Source organism: Haemaphysalis longicornis, unplaced genomic scaffold (genome assembly GCF_048455015.1).
Source record: "Haemaphysalis longicornis isolate Haplotype H1 unplaced genomic scaffold, Haemaphysalis longicornis Haplotype H1 scaffold_6, whole genome shotgun sequence".
In the NCBI taxonomy this organism is placed as follows: Eukaryota; Metazoa; Arthropoda; class Arachnida; order Ixodida; family Ixodidae; genus Haemaphysalis; species Haemaphysalis longicornis.
Window position 1 is genome coordinate 115,714,053 of NW_027526407.1, and position 23,289 is coordinate 115,737,341.

General features: G+C 47.5%; 1 pseudogene; it reads left to right on the forward strand.

Moving 5' to 3' along the window:
- LOC144143210 (tubulin beta-1 chain-like) overlaps positions 1 to 20,780 on the forward strand; it is a 42,800-nt pseudogene extending 22,020 nt beyond the window's left edge.
- Positions 20,781 to 23,289: the final 2,509 nt, after the last annotated feature.

A 23,289-nucleotide genomic window follows, 5' to 3' on the forward strand; every position in this document is an offset into this window, starting at 1 on the left:
ACCCTGGCCGCGGTTTAGCATTTTCGCGTGGACTCTGATAGGCCGTACTGCACAAGTGCTAGGATCATTGGATTGGATTGCATTGGATTTGTATTGCCTTGGATTGGGCTTGAATAAATCGGATTGTATGGAATTCCAATTCAATTGGGTACGGGTGTGCAGAGAATTGGGTCTGCGCATTCCAGAGGAGTAACGTCATAGCCGCGGCAGACGCACTGGCGCCGGCGCATGCCTAGCTGTGCGCCTCCGTTGCGCAGTAGCCAAGTATGACACTGCGCCGGAGCCACTTGATGGCCGTTTCGCGTGGCTCCTGGAGAGCCGTGCTGCGCATACGCGAGGAGAAGTGACTGGACTCAACTGGACTAGACCGGACTGGACTGGAGTGGACTGGATGGATTGGATTGGATTGCTAAACCTTCGCTCACGCTACGTACATCCTGGCATAGCTGAGCTAAGCCACTGCTAATTTTTTTAAAACTTAAAGAGGTTGACAAATTTGCATTCTAAAATAGCAAGCAATTGCAGGGAAGTGATGATAGAGTAGGCCACAGGCAAGTGATTACTGTTTATCCCGCAGTCAACCCTAGCCCAGTCAGACAGAGAAATACCATTCGAAGCAACTGTTAGATCAAGGGCCGATCAGGCACCACGCAAAAACGTAGCGGATCGAGGATTGACGCAGTGGAGATTATTGCTTGATGCCAATGAATACAGGCGCCTGCCGCAGCAATCCGTGCTGAAGCCTTAACAGGCACGATAAAAGTAAAATCTCCAGCTAGGATTAGATGTCTTTGATGGTTTGACACAATGTCTTCAAAGGAAGCAGGGCACGTAACCGCCATCTGGAAATAAACGTCTGCTATTCAGAACGGTATGATCCCATCAATGTGCACATCTAATACTAATGCTTAAATTATTGAGGACATCCACTGAAACGACATGCACGCTTCGTGGCAAAATTTAGAGACCAAGGTCAGGAGGCTGCCGCCTCGACCATGGGCCCTATCCAACCGAAATAAGCGAAACTTATGAAGCCTGAACATTTTTGCTGGGGTTAACAAAGTTTCTTGAGTTAAGACAATATGGGGGGGTGGGGGCGTTAGGAAAAGTAGGTAATTGAGATGAGCACGAGAAGCGCCAAGAGAAAAACAGTTCCACTGACACACATTTAGGACGCTCATGGTTGATCTAGCTCAGCCTGAACTACTGGTTTCGCAAGGAGATTTTGACTGTACTTAGAAAGACCCGTTTTTTATTTACTTCTTGGCCACCGCGACACCTTTGGTGGATGCATGCCTCGTTTATTAGGGCCACTTACACCACCCATTGCATAGTTGTCTTCCTTGCCAGTTGAGCGAACCTCGGGGACGTTGTCAGGACGCACTTCCTTGGTCGTCTTTTTGTGGATCTTTCTATCTTGTCTGAGGGTAGCGGAACAGAAGGTTTGGCAACTGGCACTATTGAGGGTTTAACGAGCACTAGTGGGGGTTCAACGACCTCAGTAGTCAGGGGGGGAAACGTTGACTCGTGCTTGAGACTGGACGAACATCTGTTCGGCGATAGGAATTGGACAAACTTGTCATAAAAGATGTGAATACTCGTTCGACTACTTGGCATAGCCTCTTTTCAATGAACGCAGCAACAGACTCTGCAAACCTGGCATACGTAGTATGCGGAGCTCGGTGTACGGCCCCTGCATACCCAATAGGACGCTCATTCAGTTCAGCTATTGCCTCAGCACGAGAGCATCGTTGCCTTTCTGTCAGCTCTATAACAGCTTGTTCTTTGGAAGGAGCGGGACAGTTCGAGTAACGTGACGGTTGTGGTACGCCACAGACAGCAAAGCTCTTCTTCATAAAAGCAGGAAGCAGCTGGGTGCGTGTCGCCGCACATGCGGCATATGGACATTGCAGTGCATACCTTTGTGCGGTGACCGTATCACCAGAAGAATCGGCAGAGGAGTGGGTGAGGGGCCAGCTGTTGGACTCTATAGAGTATTGGCCACACCTTCAGTTCAGCCGGGCATCGAGTGCCCAGAACGGTCATGATCACCGACTCAGAGACGATCTGAGAGTCACCCTGGGGTGGTTACAGCGCTCTACAGACACTACCGCAGCTGCCGAAAATTACTGTAGGACGCCAGCTGCGGAAAGTGAAGCATCAACATCTCATACAAGTCCTTTCACGTGGGCTAGGTGAGTTGGGATGAACGCAGTAACCTTTGCTGAACGGAACGAAATAAATTTGTCCTGGGTGCCAGTTTACATTGTGGATTTTAGGCATTTTCGTGGGAAGAAGGTATTTTAATTGCCTCGGGATTCTTCCAGCCGTGATGTTCATAATAGCTCGCCTAGATTCCAAAATGATGTTGAATCCTCGGTTATACTTTTCTCCTAGACTAACTGCCAGGAGAATAGCGCTTAGACTCACCAAAACCAGCGTCGCCAACTGGTATGCTTAAAATATTCACATTCTCGAGAGAAACGTTAAACGGATTCGCTGTTAGGATGCCTTGACGCAAAACGGCATGCCTTGAAGCTGATGGTGATGAGATTCAAAAGGAGCTTCTTTTTTTCTACGGGGTATTTACACCACATGGAGAAGCAGAATGGCTGTTAAAAATAATGACGGAATGCAAGGACGTAGTTTACTACTCCGGTGAAAATATTTCTGAGCAGAGGGAAGCATATCTCTTACAAGAATGGGGCGATGATGTATGGAAAATAAGGAGTGATTTAATTATGATGAAAGCTACAAATTTTGACTGCTTCCTCGAGGGAGGGCAGCGTTGTTTACTCTTTTCAACGACCAGGTGCATTTTTGGAAGTTGCAGTCTAACCCCGCAATAAAGAAAAAAATGGCTCAGTGGCCTAGGGATAGATTCGTACACTTTCGGGCTAGCAGCCTAAGTTTGAGCCGTAGTTATGTTACCTTTTTTCGCCGAACACGGGTACTTTTTTACTGTAACAGGTTTTGTTTGGTCGATTCTACGCATTATTTACGGTAACAAGGGTAACCTGGTATCTCTTAGGCCGGTTTCGCCCACCGACACGTTTATTAGTTTCTCAATTCTTCAAGTCCTACCTGAAAACGACGAGAACGGGGATGTATCTAAGCGGTCATGTTTGTCATTGAAAAACAAGACTGTAGAGTCGTTTATGTAACTTTCATAATAATTGGCTGCACGCTCTGTTGTGTTTAGCACTGGATGGCCCTGCGGTGGTGAGGAAATACCATTAATGGCCTTTAAAATAGAGAAAGAGGGGTAAGAGAGACGAGGCCCAGACTCTGATCCTCTACCCTCCACACCCCTCTACCCCCCTCTCAGACTGGAGTCTTGGTGCGGACGGTCTTTCTACTGGTGGAGGGAGCTCCCTCCAAACCACTTCATAACTTCGGCCTGGTCTCGCAGATTTTGCCTTCTTCAATGCACGGTTAAATCTATTCAGATACATCCAGAGCTCGAGCACTTCCGGTACCCTTTGGGTGCCATACGGCAATAGTAAATAAAAAGTTATGACAGAGCGGATACCCGGTCCCTGTACGGTACCTGGTACACGTCCGCATGATTACGGCCAATTTTTCCGCCTCTACGCAAGCGCCGTAGGGTCGGTCGCCTACCGGGTACCGTACCGGCACCGGTTATCCGCTCTGCTATGCCTCTCTAATCGCGAGCGTTCGACATCACTCTTACCACTTTATGTTAATCATCAGGCTGTTTAAGTCTGCTGCAGGACCATGGTCTCTCCTACTGACTTCAAACCACTCATGTCCTGTGATGCTACAGTCCACTATTTGCCCCCAAATTTCCTTAGTTCATCTTTCCATCGAGTAATTGGCCTTCCCCTTCTTATAGACTCTGTTATCCTCGTGGTCCGCCTTTGGTCGTTTGGTCTTACTAATCGGAAAGACAAAGTTCATTTCTTTCTCTGCGTTGTACCTATGATATCTCGCCCCCACATTTGATCTCTGTTTCAAAAGACGACCATTTCCTGTCCCTAAGAGTTAGTCGTATCATCCTTTTCTCCGCGGCCATTGCGTTGACCTAAGTTCTCCTTCCAGTCGACTAGTAAGGCCCCAAATTCCCGCCCCATTTCTCATCGCTGGCTGTGCTTATTGTAAATACAGTTTAACCTGGATATAGCGAAGGTGACAGAACTTCGCAAATTTTTGTTACATCCAGATTTTCGTTACATGAAGGTTTCGATCTAAGGCTCGCGCGAATGAAGCAGAAACAAAGACAAACAAAGACAAACGAAGACCTGGGATATGAAAGCACATTGCCTATCTATGTTAATGAACATCTGTGTCCGACCCTGAAGCGTTTGCTGGGCATGGCTGCCAAAAAAAGCACGACCACAAGTGGAAATCAGTGTGGTCGTTCAAGGGCAAGATATACGCAAAGAAAACTGAAACTTCACCAATGATTCATATAGCCGACGAAAGTGACCTTGCCAAAATACAGTAAAGTCAATCAGAAACCGCCTTAGCGCAGTAATAATGGATCAGTCGGCTTACCGACAGTTCGTTTTGCCAGAATGTTTTGGACATCAAAATTTAAAGCAACATTCCTTAATACACTTTAATGTACGCGCCGCTACTAACAAAGACGAAGAAATTTACATTTTTTAGCCAGTTTTTCTTCCGATATAATGTTGCCATGATTACTGAGACGTGGTATAGTGATGGTTGTAAAATGCTTCAACTTCCGGGTTACAATAACTTCTTCATGAACCGTCCCGATCAGTGAGGAGGGGGAGTCGCTATTTAAGTAGAAGAAAACATGCACTGTGAATTAGTTTCGACATTTTCAGTAGTCACAAATGACTACGAGATAGTGGCACTCAAATACGACAAAGACATCATGGTTGCTGTATACCGGCACCACAAGGCAATGTCTCACAATTTCTGCGTTTCTTCGAAAATATCTTAGATCATGTGTCCGACAATTGTTTCCGCCTTGTTTGTGCCGGTGACTTTTTTATAAACGTCTTAGAAGATAGTGAAACAGTCACCAAATTTTGCACTACACTTAGTTCAGTTGGACTTCTAAACCTAATCAAAACACCTACACGCGTCACAGCAACCAGTTCGTTTGCCCTTGACCTGTTGATTACAAATGTTGAAACTGTAGTTTTTTCTGCCGGTCCCTATCGCATCAAGCCTAAGTGATCATTGTCCAGTTTTTATGATATATGATAACAAAACAAAAAACAAGAAGCATCACTCCGAGTCTATCAAGACCCAGGTTGTGTCTGCGACGGTTTTAGAATCGTTTAAATGCGAAATAAGCGCTTGTGATTGGTCATTTGTATATGCTATGAATTCGGCAAATGACGCCTATTCTGAGTTTATGAAAACGTTTCTCGCCATTTACAATAGGCTTTTTCCGTTCACAACCTTCACGCAATCCAAGAAAATGAGGAAGCCTTGGGTAACGCGAACTCACATGAAAATGATAAAACGAAAAAACAAACTGTATCACGCATTCTTGCGAACAATACTGCCGACGACGCTGCAGGAATTCAAGAAGCAGCGTAATCTACTCAACAAAGAAATAAGACGAGCAAAGGCTGCTTATTATCATTCCCTGTTCGCATAATATTGATAACAGGCACCCGGACACTGCGTGGAAAACTATAAACCGTGTTTTGGGGCGCGGATAAAATCATTTCACACCCGACAAAATCCTGGTAAATGGTCGCGAGGTAATCGGTAGTGACATTGCTAATCAATTTAACACGTACTTTGTCAACACCACAGTTCAGACACATGCTCGGCCGTTTATCGAAGAGTCCGAATGTGTTCAAAACAATGTTATTGGAAGCCTTTTTCTTCATCCAACCGATATAAATGAAATTTATCGAACATTTATGAACCTGAACAATAGCAAAGCTTTGGACATCAATGACATGCAGATCAAACCAGTTAAATACGTCATAGAACACATTGCTCCTGAACTAGTTCATATTTATATTCTAGCCATAGAATTAGGTGTATTTCCCGCTGAGATGAAGAAAGCAAGGGTATCTGTATTACATAAAGGGGGGGATAAATCAACAGTGTCGAACTACAGACCAATATCTGTTCTTCCAGTTTTTTGTAAGGGCCTAGGGAAAGTGATCTATCATCGCATGGAAAATTTATTTTTTGACAAAAATATTCCATCTGATGCACAATTTGGTTTTCGTAGTGGTCGATCAACGGCAACCGCGCTACTCACACTTAAAGAACACATAATAGATAATATTGAGAAAAAGCTATACACTGTAGGTCTCTTTATTGACTTCAGTCGAGCTTTTGATTGCCTGGACCATGATATCTTAATAAAAAAATTATCTGCATGTGATATTCGGGGAAAGGCTTCGGACTTGCTAAATTCATACTTACACAACCGTCAGCAATGCGTGTACCTAGACATCAACAAGTCACAGTTTCTTTCTATTGCAAAAGGCGTACCGCAAGGAAGCATTTTGGGGCCCTTGCTCTTTAACGTGTATATCAATGATATCACAAAAATAGATACAACTGCAAAATTTATTATGTACGCAGACGACAGCACTATACGTATTTCCGGTACTGATGTCAACGATTTATTGCAAAATGTAACTATGTGCTTCGGAAGCTATCCGTTTGGTCGCAGTCGAATCAAATTAGCATTAATTCCAATAAGACCAAAGTAGTTATCTTCAGGTCGAAAAATAAAGCACTTAACCTGCAAAGTAACATAATTTATGAGGATAAAGTTATTGACATAGCACACGAACACAAGATTCTAGGCGTTACAATTTCTGCACACCTAGGTTGGGACACACATATAGTTAACCTTTGTAATTAACTGTCCTCAGTCACCGTAATATTATTGCGATGCCGGGATTTCCTTCCTGCACAGGTCAAACTGCAAATTTACAACGCATTATTTGCATCGCATGTTAACTATTGTAGTCTTGTGTGGGCTACGGCAAATAAAACAAATGAAATAAAAATTCTGAGGTTGCAAAAGAGAATGATTCGAAATATCGCCAGTATTCCGTATTTGGCATCAACACAAAATGCTTTCCCAAAATACAACATTATCAAAATAAACCACCCGTACAGGTTTCGTATTTTAAGTGTATTTGTTTCGGCATCAAACGCACTAAAAAGCGTTTTAATATCACTCTCATCCCTTACAGCAAGGGATGCAGATTCACGCACGCGCAGCACAGAACAATGGGTAGTGCCGCGGTTCCGCACTAATTATAAATATCAGGCTCTACACTTCAACATTCCCACCATTCTAAATGAAAATAGTCATACACATTGCTTTTCCCGCAAACAGTTGCGGGAATACATCGTAAACTTGTAGTTTCCATCACTGTTACAATCATTGCTGGTGTTTTGTATTTATGTGCTATTGCTGTTGTTTCGTGTCTTCCTGCGTATAGAACTGTCTTTTTGTGTAATTTGTACGAATTGCGAATTTTGAAACCATAATTCTTGTATAACTTTTCGAATTCAGCTTATTGTGAACTACGTACGAAGGATGTTCTCTTTCAATTGCTTTCGTTAAGAGTGATTTTTTTTCCGTTCTTGAACCCTGCAAAGTGAGGGTTTCCGGGCCACTGTCAAGCTGTCTTTTAGCAGCTTTTAGCCCGGATGACTTTCCAGTTTCTTCTGGAAAAAAATATTATCTTATCTTATCTTACATAATGCGAAAAATCAGTGATGGTGGACTCTCCCTTCGTGGATGTATTTCACCGCGAAAAACTGCGTGAGTTGCGCCTGCTGCTTTTCCAGGCGCTCCGAAGAAGCAACCCGGCGCTCCGAAGAAGCAACGTCACCTACCTCCGTATTAACAAACGTAACTTAAGTATTACTTCCGCGTTTTGACAATTTTCAGCGCCTTAACGCGCTACAAGAACCACACATAAGTGTGGTTCTTGAAGCGCGTTAAGGGGTGCCTTTGAAAGGGTTGTGAAAGGGTGCCTTTTTGCGAGGTTGATGCTATTTACCTCCCTGAGGGTTGTTGAGAGGGTGCGAGCTGGGAAACTACACATGGCGGCAACATTCTTTTTTCTCGGCGCCAAAGACAGCATTTAAAAATGTGCGCCTCTCTTGAAAGGACAACTTTTCGGTTTCTAGCAGCAGCACTACTCATCACCGACGAACCGCTACCACAGAAAGAAGTTGAGACGCACGACTACACGGCGACAGGATGGCCTAGAACCTCAAAACGTAAGTCTGGAACCGAAACAGCACTCACACATGAAAAAGCATGGTAGTTTCTGGTGCGGGCGACAAATAAACGTGAAAGGTAGTTGCTTTTTCTAGCTGGTGTGGGGTCCCGCTACACAAGCATAACCAGAAGGGGCTGTTATGTTAGCCACGGGGTGGTTCTAGCCCCTCTGTTCGTCATCATCATAATGACGAATTCTGTGTTAAGGCGATTCAAGACGTTTTCATTGCTGCTTCGCTAAATTAGTTCATTTATCCGGCCAATGTTTGGGTAATAGTGCAAACCCCAATGAGTGATCAGCTCGCCTACTTCATTATATGAAGGAAAACCGGTGCGACGTTCGTTACGTAGAGGTCGCAAACACATGGGCACCAATAGGGCTGGCAACGGGGGATTGAAAAACTTCTTCAAATCCAGGAATTTTTTACATAGCTATTGGTTACATCCAGGTTTATCTGTAAACTCATCGCATCACTGATTTGAACCAGGGCACCCACCCAAAATCTGTTACCACTGTTATGTTGGGCGCCCTCTCCTGGGCCAGTCCCTCTGATTGAGTGTGCGAGTCGTTTCAGGGGACCAGGCGTCGAAGGTGTTGAAATTTGTTTCCCTATTTCAACGCGACATTAGCCGCTATTTTCAAGCTCTTACGTAACATGAAGTCCACCTTTTCGCATGCTAAGGACGGCGATGTGTGGCGTAATCGTTCCCGCCAACTACCTATATTACGTCACGTCTTTTCAGCCAGTCACAGAGAGGGAGTGACATAAAAGCTGTAATGTTGTTGAATTGCAAAGACAGGCTTACATTGCCATGTCTGGTGCATTTCATCGAGTTTTTCATTGCCGGCAAAGAATTATGCGCTTTCAGTAAAGAGAAATGAGGCCAGCATTAGAACGTGTGCCAGTAAACGTCATGAAACCTCAAAATCGCCAAAACCCACATAACCGCTTTGTCAACCATAATCACGTGACCAAGATTGAAAGCCAATCAGAAAAGACTTCCGGCGAATTCACAGTTCACTTTGAATCTAGTACGTCGAGGATTGGGCCCAAGAACAATACTACCTCGGGGTGGGCATTCACCCAACTTGACCGCCCTGACGCACCCGGCGTGCGGGTCTTTTCGCGTCACATTAGGAAAATCGCAGAACGAATAAACGTCCTGGCAGGTAAAACTAACAAACCTATTATGATTTGCGAAAAAGAATGCGTGTAATTCACTTGGGAGAACATACTCCACTAGAAAAGGTGCCGGTCTTTGTGAGAAAAAAGTAAAACCAGTGGGGCTTGAACCCAGGCTGTTAACCCATGACTATACATACAGGCCCCTGAGGCCCTACAGGGAAGTCGTATTAGCAGTTGCTCACGAATATGGTAGGAATGTTCCAAATCAAACCAGCAGATGGCGATATTAGAGGTGCGTCTAGACAATCCGATTTTCCCGTCTTGGTGGCTCAGGGGCTATGCCGTTGTTCTGCTGAGCCTAAGGACTTTTGTTCGATTCCGCAGCCGCGGCGGCCGTTTTTATGATGGAGGCCGAAAGGAAAAGCGCCCGTCTTTTTGAGATTTCGTCGCAGGATAAAGGTCCCCAGGTGGCCGACATTATTCCGGAGCACTCCACTACGGCGCGCCTCGTCGCCTGTGTAGCGTCAGAGGGTTAACCCCAACAATCAATCAATCGGTCAGAGTTGTAAAACACGAAGTCCGGGCTTTAGATTACCAACCCTATAACCTCTAACGGCGGCACAGTCAACGCTTTGTTCCCGGCCCATGTCCTGGTGGGTGCGCGCCACCTAATTCGAAGGCACCACCACCACCATAATCATCAACTGGAACAAATTCGGCAGCGATATTCACGTAACCAAACTCGCCAATCAGAGCGCTGGGAGTAACCTTCTCCGATTGGCCGCGGAGGCGCGTGTTGACTGATGACAAAACGATGCCCCATCTTGTCCCGTCAGTCATTCTAGCGTTGCTCTCGCACCGTAAGCTGTCACTTCGCGCGGGACTCGTCACTGCAAGTTTTCGTGGTCTTCCTTCGGTGTGAATCTCGTTGTTTTTAGCGTATTGATTTCGAGCCCTCCAAGCAAACATGTTGCGGACCGTTTGCGCATGCGTTTTCAGCAACCGACTTGATGCTTGAAAACTTACTTGCCCTACTTCTGTTTGACCTATTAGATTTGCCTGCCCCATCTCCCCTTTACCCCTGTTTTAAACTCCCATTCCTTCCTCTCCCTTTTTTGTCCCCGCGATGTTCTAAATTCTCATCCGTATTACCCCGCCTGCGTACCCAACCCTTCCCTACTTTTCCTCCACCACCATTCCAGCCGCTTCTTCGTGACCTCTATGGCCCTGAAGTTCAGGCACCCCTCAACCCAAATCCCAAAGCCACCCACCCTGCAGCAGTCCTATCTCTGTGCAGTCCCTGACAATATGGTCTATAGTTTCCCGATCAGGCCGCAGCATGCACATGCTTCATCCTGCTGCCTGTAGGTACCCGTGTATACCCGGCTTCTCAGGCACCCCGCCCGTGCTTCGAAGAGCAATGTACTGCCTCTCGTATTGCAATAGACTCCTTCCTTCCTGATTTCTAGTCGTCATCTCGGCTGCCTTTACCTGATTTTTAACTCTTGTGTAAACCCCACATCTCCTGCCGAATTTCCGTACCGTTTGGTCACCTGTCTAGTTCTCCGTCTCAACCGCGTGTCCATGCTCCCCCTGCACAGATACTTAAACACCATCGCGGCCCATTTCTCCTCCTCCATGTTGCAAAGTCCCTCCTCAAAATTTATCTTGCTCTGTGCCTTCCTTGCCTCAAAGGCGCTTAGCCCATAACCCCCTGTAACACTTCGTTCGTAATTTTGCTGTGGGCCCCTAGGGCTAGTCTGCCTACCGCCCTCTGATTTACCTCCAGGCCCGCTTGGGTCTCTGGCTTCATGCACAGAACCGAATTTCTGAAAGTTAATTGTGGTACCATGACTCTTTTCCAGACCCCTTTTCACACCTCGTATTTGTTGTACACCCAAACAGCTCTATGCTTCGTTATAGCCGGGTTCCGTCTTCATTTCGTCTCAAGGGGACCCTCATACGCATGCGTGTAGTCTTCGGTCTCGTTAACCCATAATCCTTAATATTTATTTATTTTGCGCACGTTTCTGGCTCCCACAGGAGTATTCGAGAAATTTACCCGTGGGGCTCTTTCAATTTGGCGCGTACCAAAATTTCCCCTTCAGTAGACGTGGATGCAATTCGACTGGTGCATTAAAGGGGCCATCACCTTGCATGAGCCTACCATGAGCATTGGCTCGTCATACACAAGCAGTCTGATTATTTGTACATAGAAGCAGTGCTTCTTTGTCTGCTGCTTCTTTGATCTGCTTCTTTGTCACTCTGCTTCCTTGCAAAGCCGCGGTTGAACAGGCATCGCAACTCTCAATTGTGCTCTGCCGTGGTGGCTCAGTGGCTAAGGCATTGTGCAGCTCACGCCAAGAACGCGGGTTCGATTCCCGGCGGTGGCGGAGGTTTCTCCGATGGAGGCGAAAAATTAAAGCGCCCGTGTGTTCCAGATTTCGACGCACATTAAAAATCCCCAGGTGGTCAAAATTAATCCGCAGCCCTCCACTACCTGTGTAGCGTCGGCACGTTTAGCCTCACAATCAATCAATCAAACTCGCACGTGTGCTTATGGGCAGACCGTTGTGTCAGACTTTCTATATTCTCACTGCTCTGCTGGTTTTTTTTTATTTTCGGTTGGTGATTCACGATATCGACTGTTCAGGCATGTGTACAATAGCTGTGCAGCCTTGAAGCCGTCGCTGGCCGTATTCCTACCACATGTAAATCGCCCCCAACGTATCATCGGGTGGCCCAGGGGAATGACATGAATCTCAGCTGTACATCACCGCGATCACCAATGCTGGAAGTAGAGTTTGAGCGTACCGTTACCGCATTTACTTTACCGTCTACCGTGCGTGTGGGAGGCGTCTACGCATGCGCGAGAAGTTCACGCGATCGGTAAGGTACCGGGACAGCTGTTGCGTTGACCGCGAGCTTCCTGAGTAGACGAAGTATACCCTCACGTCTTGATTACAGCAAAGGCAGTGCGCTCGGCGTCTGATGCTTGGTACAGCCGATAAATATATTCGTAGTTCACGTTTATTGCGTTTTTATTGCTAAATGATTCTCAGGAGCATGACCAACGCTTAAATTTCACAGACGAGCGAGCAAAATGACCACCCCTACTCGTACTAAGCCTCACCCACCTCAAATAGTCCAGATGAGTTTCTCAGCTGGCAGTGCTTTTAGGCTTCTAAAATTGCGGTGAGTAACGCAATATAATTTATTGAGTAATGACTACAACAAAATATATTGATTTCATGCCAAAATATCTTCCACGGGTGTAAATCCTAGTTTACCTTGCTTACTTGCCGTGTTGGATCAGGGGTATGGCATTGTGCTGTTGAGCACAAGGTCGGGGGTTCGATTTCATTCCCAGCCGCGGCTGCCGCTTTTCTCATGTATGCGAAAAGCAAAACGGCCCGTGTTTACGAGATTTCGGCGCACGATAAAGATCCCCAGGAGGTCAAAATAATCCGGAGCCACCAACCATGGCGCGCCTCATCGCCTGCGTTGCATCGGCGTGTTAAACCGTACAATTTATCAATGCTTCCACTTCCAGGTGGTCAAAATAATCCGGAGCCACCAACTACCGCGCACCTCATCGCCTGCGTGGCGTCGGCGTGTTAAACCCTGCAATTTATGAATGCTTCAACTTCTCCTTGGTATATGGTGCCACCATGTTTTTTTTAAAGCTCTACAGGGGATGGCTGCAGAATTCTAAAAAAAATTATTGTTATTTTGAACGGTTCATCAAACATGCAACATTCAAGCTACTTCAAACGAAAACAGAGTGGTGTGAGCAACAAAACTGAGCAACGAAACGTGCGCGGCGGCCGGAATACGCCAACCCTAAAAGGTATGCCATAACGTGTCCCACTGTTTTCAGCGGTAAATAAGAGTGTGCCTTTAGTATATTCTAGGTAAAGGTAAACTCCGGCTTCTGGTAATAAGTTAATCAGCAACGCAAATTCGGTAACGATATGCTAAGGCCGGTTTCAGACTCTTGCGGCAACTGTGCTAATAACTTTAAACAATGACGTCATTGCAATGCGCAGCGAACCGAACTGCGTGACACGCCGTTTCTTTACGTCCATAGGTCATGATATCACTTTTGGATCGCTAGTCGGAACATTATATTATTCTCTAGTTTTCTCTTCTTGTCACCGTGTTTACGCACCGTTTCCGTTGTACCGCGACCCGACTGCGCATGCGTGTGCGGCCAAGGCTAGGCGGGACACCCCGCAGTGGAACGAATACGCGGGAGCGGCCATGGCGAGGCGGGCGGCGCGACACCGTAACTGTCACCCTACCGTAACGAATGCGCACATGGCCAATCGGCTCCCGGTACTCTGGAAACGGCTACTGTATCCCTTTAACACGCTAGATTAAAACTGTCTAGCTGCGGGGTAGGCGTGTTGGCGAAGCTGTTCCACTTCACTAGATCCCAGATCTTAAGGTGTTACAAAATTTGCGCACAGTTGAATGTTGTTTGATTACGCATAACTTCCTTGACCCAATTAAGAATGCTGGCTGTTTTAGATGCCACGCATCTCATTCATACGCTTTGTCCCTCCATCCGGCGTCGGCGTCGTTGTTGTCGGCGTCCGCCCCTCCCCCATTCTCCTCGCCGCGCCAGCTTCGCTCTCCACCGCTCACCCCCTCTCCTCTCCGATAGCGAACACTCTGGGTGCGTTCCAATTTACCCTTTAGACAGCTTCGTTGCCGTCTTCGCGGACACTACGCCACGTTAAGCCCCGTTCCAATTCGAACGAAGCAGTCAACGAAGACTGCTTCGAGGAGACAGCATCGAAGTCAGCAACGATGCAGGCTACCTTCCTGTCTAAACTAATAAGGGACGGCAGCGCCACCTTTTTGCGTATTAATGTTAAAACAAAAGCACTTGTTCATTTATTTAAATATTTAGTATAAGTTACTAGTGATGAAAATGACTTTGTTTAATTTTTTAATTACGTAATGTTTGTAATAACAACGGTAATAATAGTTGCGAAACTTGAGGCTTGCGCAACTCAACATCATCATCATCATCATTTATTATACCCTTAAGGGCCCCTTGCGGGGTATTACATAAGGGGGGAGCAAATACAGAAATTCCACAGCAGGTGATGGTCAATGGTACAGGCGTAGAAGTGAGGCAGATTCCTAAAGAAATGGCAGCAACACAGCAAATATATGTACATGTGTACCTAAAGGAGCTGTAACAATAAAATAAGGAGCGAATACCACTTTCAAAATAATTAATACAAGCCATTGATTGGCCACATGAACCTATCAATCTCACACATGTCACTCATACACATGCCAACACAATCACACACACAATCCCACTCATAGCACTCATTGACATAGAGTACTGACCGCGCGGAGTGGGCAAACCATTTCGTCAGGCGGGCAGCACATATACAAGGCCAAAGCCGTACGCCCAGTGCAGTCCCCGCGCGGACAACATTCCAGTGTCCTCGCTTCGACGCCCCGCAGTTGTCCGCGCGCGCTCGCCGGCACAACGAGGGTGTCGTTGCTAATCCACCGAGGAACGCCGTCGTCCGCCGCCGGACTCGCGGGAAGAGCTGCTGTAATGCCAGCCTAGCATTCTTGTGCAAGCCCTGGCGAGCCGGCCCGCCCGCGCGCGCCCCTTCGGCATTACCTTACCTTGCCCCCCATCAGCTCGTCAGCCCTGGCGAACGACCGCATACCAACGAAAGAGAGGAGCCCGGACTTAACAACAACTGAAATGATTTGCGATTAACTGCCTGAACACTGAAGGGTCACGTTCGTTGACTATGGTTTCGGGTAGGTTATTCCACTCTTCTATGGCTTCAGGTAAAAATGATTTGTTAAAAGCGTTACTTGATCCATGCAGGCGCTGCAAACTTAATGAGTTAAAAAGTCGACGCGATGAACGGGCAGGAGGGAGAAGGACCGTACCGCGTTGTGAGGGGAAATTATAATATATTTTGTGCAAGAGGCATAGCCGAGTAAGGTTTCGGCGGATTTCGAGGGTGGGCAGGTTAAGAGATTGTTTTATACTGGTAATACTGAAGCGGGGGTTGTACTGTGAGTAAACAAATCTAGCGGCACGATTCTGAATTGATTCAAGTGAGTCCATCAAGTAATTTTGGTGGGGGCTCCAAATAGCCGACGCATATTCAAGTTGACTACGTGTAAAAGTTTCATAAGCCAGTTTACAGATTTAGGGGAGAGAGAAGGTTAGCGATCTTTTGATATATCCAAGTGATTTAGCCGAGGCGGCGGTTAGTTGCTGTATGTGATCGGACCATGTTAGATTGCTTGATATCACTACTCCGAGGTATCGATACGAATCAGCCTGGGTCAGGAAATTGGAGTTTACCGAAAACTGGAAAAAAAAAGTTACTGCGCCTGCGCGAAACTTGCATGAATTTACATTTATTTATATTTAATTGCATCAGCCATCGTGAACACCATTTTTGTATGTTAGATAAGTCATTTTGAAGAATATTTTGGTCAGAGCTACTTGAAATGCGGCGGTAGAGTACGCAGTCATCTGCGAACAGGCAAATGGTTGATGAGATTTCGTCTGGAATGTCATTATAAAGATCAGAAATAGAAGTGGCCCAAGTACTGACCCTAGCGGAACACCGGATATTACCTTCACGTGAGTTGATTGGTGATTCTCCACAACAGTAAATTGAACCCTATCGGTGAGGAAATTTTTAATCCAAGCTATAATTAATGGGTAAATGCTGAGGGAGGAAAGTTTACTCATAAGACGCCGATGGGGGACACGATCGAATACTTTTGAAAAGTCAAGATATATGACGTCGGTTTGAAAGGAGGAGTCAAGGTTAAAATGAAGATCAGTAGTAAATTCATACAGCTGCGTCTCGCACGAGACTCCTCGCCAGAACCCATGCTGGTTGCGAAAAAAGAAAGAATTTAGGTCCAAATGCGTTGCGATGTGGGAGAAGATTACGTGTTCTAGGACCTTGCAGGCGATGCATGTTAGAGAAATTGGGCGGTAGTTTGAGGGGTCTGAACGGTTTCCGGACTTGTGTACTGGGGTGACCTTGCTTATTTTCCAGTCCCTTGGAATGACACCAGTGTCCAGAGATTGGTTAAAAATGATTTGTAAGATATGACTGGACATTAGTTTGGTGCTTTCCAAACTTTTCGCGGGAATGTTATCTGGACCTGGGGCACTCAACAACTTAAGGTTGTCAATTATCCATGATTCCTTCGCTCGTGACATTGATAGGGGGCATTTCTGGGAAGTTTCTAGGCGTTAAAAAGTGGATGTTGGTGTCGGCTTCGTGGGTAAAGACAGTTGAGAAATACGAATTCGTGACTTCCGCGCAATCAGAAGGAGCGACTACCGAGCCATCGGGGTAAGTTAGGGAAACTTTATCCGCAGCGGTGGTTTTAGGAGACAAGTATTTCCAAAATGTCTGCGGGTTGACACGAAGGATGTCGAGCAAATCATGACTGAAAAATTTTCTTTTTGAATTCTTTAACAAATAGGTGTACTCTCGCAGGCATGCGCGATACCTGTTCCATTTAGCAGGGAATTTCACTAATTTGGCTTCTCTAAAAAGGCGTTTTTTCTTTTTTGACCGCCGTCTTAGAGAGTTCGTGTACCAGGGTCTTACGGCGTCTCAACGAATGCAGACTAGTGGCTATGACGTGGCTGTGTCTGCTATGATGCTGTCGTCTGCGCGGGTGTGGCGCTTGCGACCGCGGCGCCGTTCCAATTTTATTCCTTTAGACGTCTTAGTTAGACTGCTTCGTAGGCTGTCTACGAAGCTGTCTGCGAATTGGAACGCAGCCTCTCTCGCGAGGGGCATTGGATTGGATTCGATTGGATTGAATTGGCTTGGATTGGATTTGGATTGGATTGGAATAAAGTGGATTGTGTTGGATTATGTCGCGTCATAGCCGCGGCAGACACACTGGCGCCGGCGCGTCCCCTCACCGTTATGCGCGCTATGAAACCCGCGGCCTGCGCCGCTCCGCTCCATCGTTCCAGCGCCGTTCCTCCGCTGTCCAACGCTGCAACGTGAACGCCCTATGCATCGCATCTACACAGGGGTTCCTGCGAGGGGAGGTGGTAGTTTTTTTTTGTCATATATCTGCACCTTTTTTGTTAACTATTCAGCCCTCCCCTTATATTCTATTGAAACGAGCCGCATTTCTGTGGTGCAATTAAACCTGTTCCCACCCGCCGTTATCATTGTCTACAGTTCTGAGAGGTGATCTCCGGCGAGCAAGGCATACACTACACTGACAGCTACAACGGAGACTCGAAGTTTCATCACCAATGTCGACTACAATGAGGCCTCCGGTAGGGGTTTATGCTTCCTGCAATGTCCTCATGGGCAGCATACCAAGATAATAACTGCGGCTCCTCGATGTTTACAAATGAAATTTGCATAGTAATATCTTGGTATTTATTACTACAATGGGTCCACAGCTACCATCATCGCCCATAAGGAGAGCAGTAAAATACCTATAAAGAAGGGCGTCAGACAAGGTACACAATCGCCACAATGTCATTTACAGCATGTTTACAAGAACTATTGAGAACATTGGATTGGGAACAGGTGGGAGTAAGGGTTAATGGAGAATACCTTAGTAACCTCAGATTTGCTGATGACGTTGCCTTGTTAAGTAAAGCCCGTACTACATGGAGCGATTTCGCCTGCGAATTCGCTGATGCGGCGCCGCTCGTGCGGCAAAACCACCTTTTTTCGTTGCAGCGGCAAAGTGCCAAACATTTGAAGCGGCCGAGCAAACGCCGCTCGTGCGGCGTGTGCGGCGTAGAGGGACCGGACCTGCGGCCAATAGGAGCACAGCTCGGCGCCACTTGCACGCTTGGAAACCAGATGGCGTTGGTTGTATGAGCGCGACAAAAGCGCGGGCACACCAAAACGTTTGTTTTCTCTGCTGTGTGTGCGTATATTGATAAAGAATTGGAGATTCTTATATAAAATCACAAATAAACTTATATTTACCGCAAACCAGGCAGAAACAACTTGCCAAGAAAGTAAAATAAAACCACCCTTGATAAAATCACAACCTTTGCTGGTGGCAAACTTAATTCAGTCTGCAAACAAGGCGCACCTGAAATGCGAAAATCGCGGCGTTCGCAGGCCCCATGTAGACGACAATTCCAGGCATTGCGAACTTCGCAAGTGCGAATGTTCGTTCCAGCGGATTCGCAGGCGAAATTCGCTCCATGTAGAACGGGCTTAACTCGGCGGAGGAATTGCGAAGCATGCTTTCCGCACTGGACAAACAGAGCAGCACCGTGGGCAGGAAAATAATATGCAGAAAACTAAAGTAATAATCAATAACCTCGGGACAGCACAGCGGTTTGAGATAGGTGGCGAGGCCATGGAAGTAGTAAGCTAATATATCTCCTTAGGCCAAGTTGTGACCCCAGATCCCAACCATGAGGCAGAGATAATTCGAAGAATAAGAATGCGGTGGAGTGCATTCCACAGGCATTCTCGGATAATGAATGGCAGCCTACCATTGTCCCTTAAGATCAAAGTGCATGACAGATGCATCTTACCGGTGCTCACCTACGGGGCAGAAACTTGGAGGCTCACTAAGAGGGTTCAACTTAAATTGAGGATGACTCAGCGCGCAATGGAACGGAAGATGATATGTGTAACATTAAAGGACGCGAAGAGAGCAGCGTGGGTCAGAGAACAAACGCGTGTTAAGGACATATTAGTAGAAATAAAGAAGAAGAAATGGACGTGGGCAGGGCATGTAATGCGAAGGCAAGATAACCGTTGGTCATCAAGGGTAACAGAGTGGATCTCTAGAGAAGGCAAGCGTTGCAGGGGGTAGAAGAAAGTTAGATGGGCAGATGAGATCAAAACAATTACTCCCACCTCCCCTCGCGGGAACCCCTGTGTAGATGCGACGCATAGGGGGTTCCGTTGTTGGTTCCGTTAGATTGATTCTCCCATCGCGTGAAACGTGCCGTGAACCCCCTGCCGCGGCTATGACGCAACGTGGCGCGGCTATGACGTAACCCAATCCAACACAATCCACTCCAATCCAACCCAAATCCAATCCAATCCAAGCCAAGCCAAGCCAATCCAATCGAATCGAATCCAATCCAATCCAATTCAATCCAAGCCAAGCCAAGCCAATCTAATAAAATCCAATCCAATGCCCCTCGCGAGAGAGTGTTCGCTATCGGAGAGGAGAGGGGGTGAGCGGATGATAGCGCAGCTCGCGTGGCGAGGAGAATGGGGGAGGAGTGTGGACAGACAACAACAACGCCGTATGGAGGGACAAGGTGAGTGAATGAGATGCCGTCGCATCTGAAAGTTTGCGGGGATAAACTGGTCGTAGTTAGCACAGGAGCGGGGCAATTGGAGAATAAAGGGAGAGGCCTTTGCCCTGCAGTGTGCGTACATAGGCTGGTGATGAGGATCTGGGTATTAACGCAGAGTGCCGAGCGTACTCTTCTGTGCTGCACTTACTGCAGTGAGCACTGCGCAGATCTATTCGTCCTATTTTGAACACTTCCACTGGCAGTGCTTGTGGCGAGCGCTTGTATGTTTTTAGCTGACCACGCCACGGTTGCTTTGTTTAAGGAGGAAAATACGTGCCTCGGGCCACCCTGGTGGACTTGGAACCCGGCACCATGAACTCCATGCGGTCTGGACTTTGTGACCAGCTCTACAGTCCCGACAACTTCGTCTTCGGTGAGCGCTCTTCTCGTTACTGTCGCTGTCGTAAGTGGTCCGATGGGCCAAATCATTTAATGCCTACTAAATGATGTCTGCGATTACAAGCCTGAATTTCAAACTTTGCCTCTGCCCTTGTACTTACTTTCCAGGTGCCCAGTTCCACATCACCCATTCAGTTTATATCTTGTGATGGCATGGTTTTGCTTCGAACAGTGTTATTTAGTGCCCAGGCAGTCGCTATTCGGCTTTTCCGTGTTTCACAAATGCTGTCCGCTCTCTAGGTCCTTCATATGTTCAAACAACAGACATTTGGTAGTGTGCCTCCCATGCGAAGTGCCTGTTCATTGTGAACTGTAGTGCCTTGCAGGCCAGAACGGTGCCAGCAACAACTGGGCCAAGGGCCACTACACCGAGGGAGCGGGGCTGTTGGACGCTGTCCTCGACCAAGTGCGAAGAGATGCCGAAGCGTGCGACTTCCTGCAGGGCTTCCAGCTCACCCAGTCTCCCGGAGGAGGCACCGGCTCCGGGATGGGCACCCTGCTAATCACGAAGATTCGGGAAGACTACCCAGACCACATCATGAACAGCTTCAGCGTTGTCCACTCTCACTAGGTCTCGGACAAAGTCGTGGAGTCTCACAACGCCACTCTTTTGGTGCACCGGCTGGTCGAGAACACCGATGAGACCTTTACTGCCGCTGCGACAGCCAGAACACGACAAAATTTATGTGGTTAGAGCGCTAATCGTGGTGAGCACGTTGTACAAGGGAGCCGCAAAAGTTCTTAAGCTGATGAAAGGTTTAAGCAACATTTATATACAGTATGGACAAGGGTAACAACAGTGTTACATGGCTCGCACTAAGGCGACAGCACGTCTCCACTCGGTGCCTCCGAGAAGTGCCGCGGTCGCTGTGCTTCCGGGCGGGTTTTATACTTCCGGGAGTCCTTTGCAGCCCTGAGAAGTTTGAATCGCTCCAATCACGACTCTCGCTGGCCGAGTTTGAAATCAGATGAATGGAGGCGAAGCGGTTGCGTCAGCCGAGCCGCCTCGACGGGGAATGGGAAGGCGACGCCGTCGCCGTGTTAGCGGAGCTGTCTGCGCGCATGTACCGGCATCTTGGTTGCCGGTAGTTCACCCGATGCATGATTCCTGCGAGCCGTCCAGACGGGAAAAAAGAGGCGACTCGGCGGCGATGATCGCTTGGGCCTGTCGGCCGCGGGCGGTTTGATCGAGGCGCGAATGGGCCCCGTGGTCGGCGCGTCGCCTCGTGCAGCGAATTTGGGCTGGGCGCTCGGGGACAACAGCCCCCCCCCCCCCCACGGCCTTAAAATGCGCCATGTAGACGAGCTGCCTACACGTGGCTCGGATGCCGGGCGCGCTCTTCCGCCATGTTCACCCATGTTCGCCTGCAGTGGTGCAGGAAAAAGGTGGCTCCACGTTCCTTTCCTCAATCTGGTACGACCTGCTAGGGCCGGATCACAGGTACATCGCCGTGCTGCCCAGGGGCGGTATTCCCGTAACTGTCCCGTTTGAAAACGTCCCTTTTGCGCCCCTTCCTCGTGACGTACTTCCGGTTAAGCAATAAGCGTTGGCAGCAGGTTTGCCGCGTTTCCATTACGTCACTTCCGGTTGTTTGTTTTTAGCCAATCAGGGCTTGCCAAAAGGGACACTTTTGAAAGGGACGCAAACGGGAAAAACCTCGAGAATACCGCCACAGGTGTCTCGACTAGCTTCTCCCGCCTTTTCCGGTCTCGTTTCTCAGCCCCGGTAGCTCATCGTTCTCCAGCTTGCAAAGAACCGACCGAAACAGTCAACACCCAGCGCAAGCAAGCACCCTTTGCCCTCCGTGAGAACACCATACTCCAAAACGTGATAAAATCTTCTAGCTAAGAGTCTATCCCCAATTCGTATCCTCTTCAATAAAAGGCCCGTGCGGTATGCAAGACTCGTAAAATAAGTACTCGAGCTATGTGTAAAAAAAACACGACATGAAATGATCATAACTAAGGTTGATTACTTGAAATCATGCGGGGCGGAAATAATGAACTGAGGCAGCAAATGAGGACAATAATTTTGCTCTCATATATACTAAATGAGGTAAAGTTGTTCACGAAGAGACGAATCGAAAGACACGGGGAGGACGAAGGCAGCATTATACAGAACGCACGGCTTAGTGCGTCTGCGTTAGCGTTCAACTTACCTTTCTTGTAGCGAACGACAAGATTGTGCTGCTGAGGTATCTTACTCCACCTTTGCAAACGACCGCTTTTAGTAGCCAGGTTAGCGGGCAATGATTAGTTTCTACAACAAACGGGGAACCGGCTATATGGCACGTCAACTTCTGCACTGCCCACACGGCGCAGCCACATTCCTTCACGGAGGTACTGTACGCTTCTTCCCTAAAACTTAGCTTGCGGCTTAAGTACAAAACTGATCGTTACGGCCGTTCGTATTCTCTTGGCATAGTACAGCTCCCATGCCGCGATCGCTAGCATCGCACTGAATAACGAAACCCTTGGAAAAGTCGGGGCCCATCAGATAGAAGTGGTTCCTCGCTCAGGGCTCGTTTTAGCGTTTGTAACGCGTCCTCCTCCTTTTTGTCCCATTCCATCTTTACTGGCTCCCTCTTTCTGAGAGCGTCAGTGAAATAAACTAGCAAGTGTGAAGCAATCTTTCCCCTAAGTCTGATTAATATCCAGTCACAAGTCACATCTCTGACTTATTCGTTGATCGGTGACAGTTCACGACTGTGGCTACTTTATTTCTGATGGTCTTCGCCGCCCGCTCTACCACCACATGCGCTAGATACGTCGCTTAGGCGCAACCTATGTGACACTCGACTGCCTGACTGATAAATTTGCTTCTTCGAGCCTGCTCAGACAGACTCTCAGTACTCTACATGCTCCTACCATGTGTTAGAAAAGACGGCGACATCGTCGAGGTAAGGGAGAGCGTACAAATAGAGGCAACGAAAGACACAATACATTAGTTTCGAGGAGAATACGGCGCCTTTCTGAGACCGAAGCTCAAGATGACGGGACGGACTGTTCCGAACGGGGAAACGAACGCAGCGTTAGAACCAGTTCTTCGCCCCCGTCTCGTCTCGTCACTTGAACCACGTTCCCTTTCCCCGGTCATATACAAGCTTCGCAGAGCTGACGCCCATAATCTCGTGACGAGCTGCCTTCAAGGCCAACATAGCTGCAGGGACGCATTGCTTCCAATCACGTTTTCGCTCAAAGCA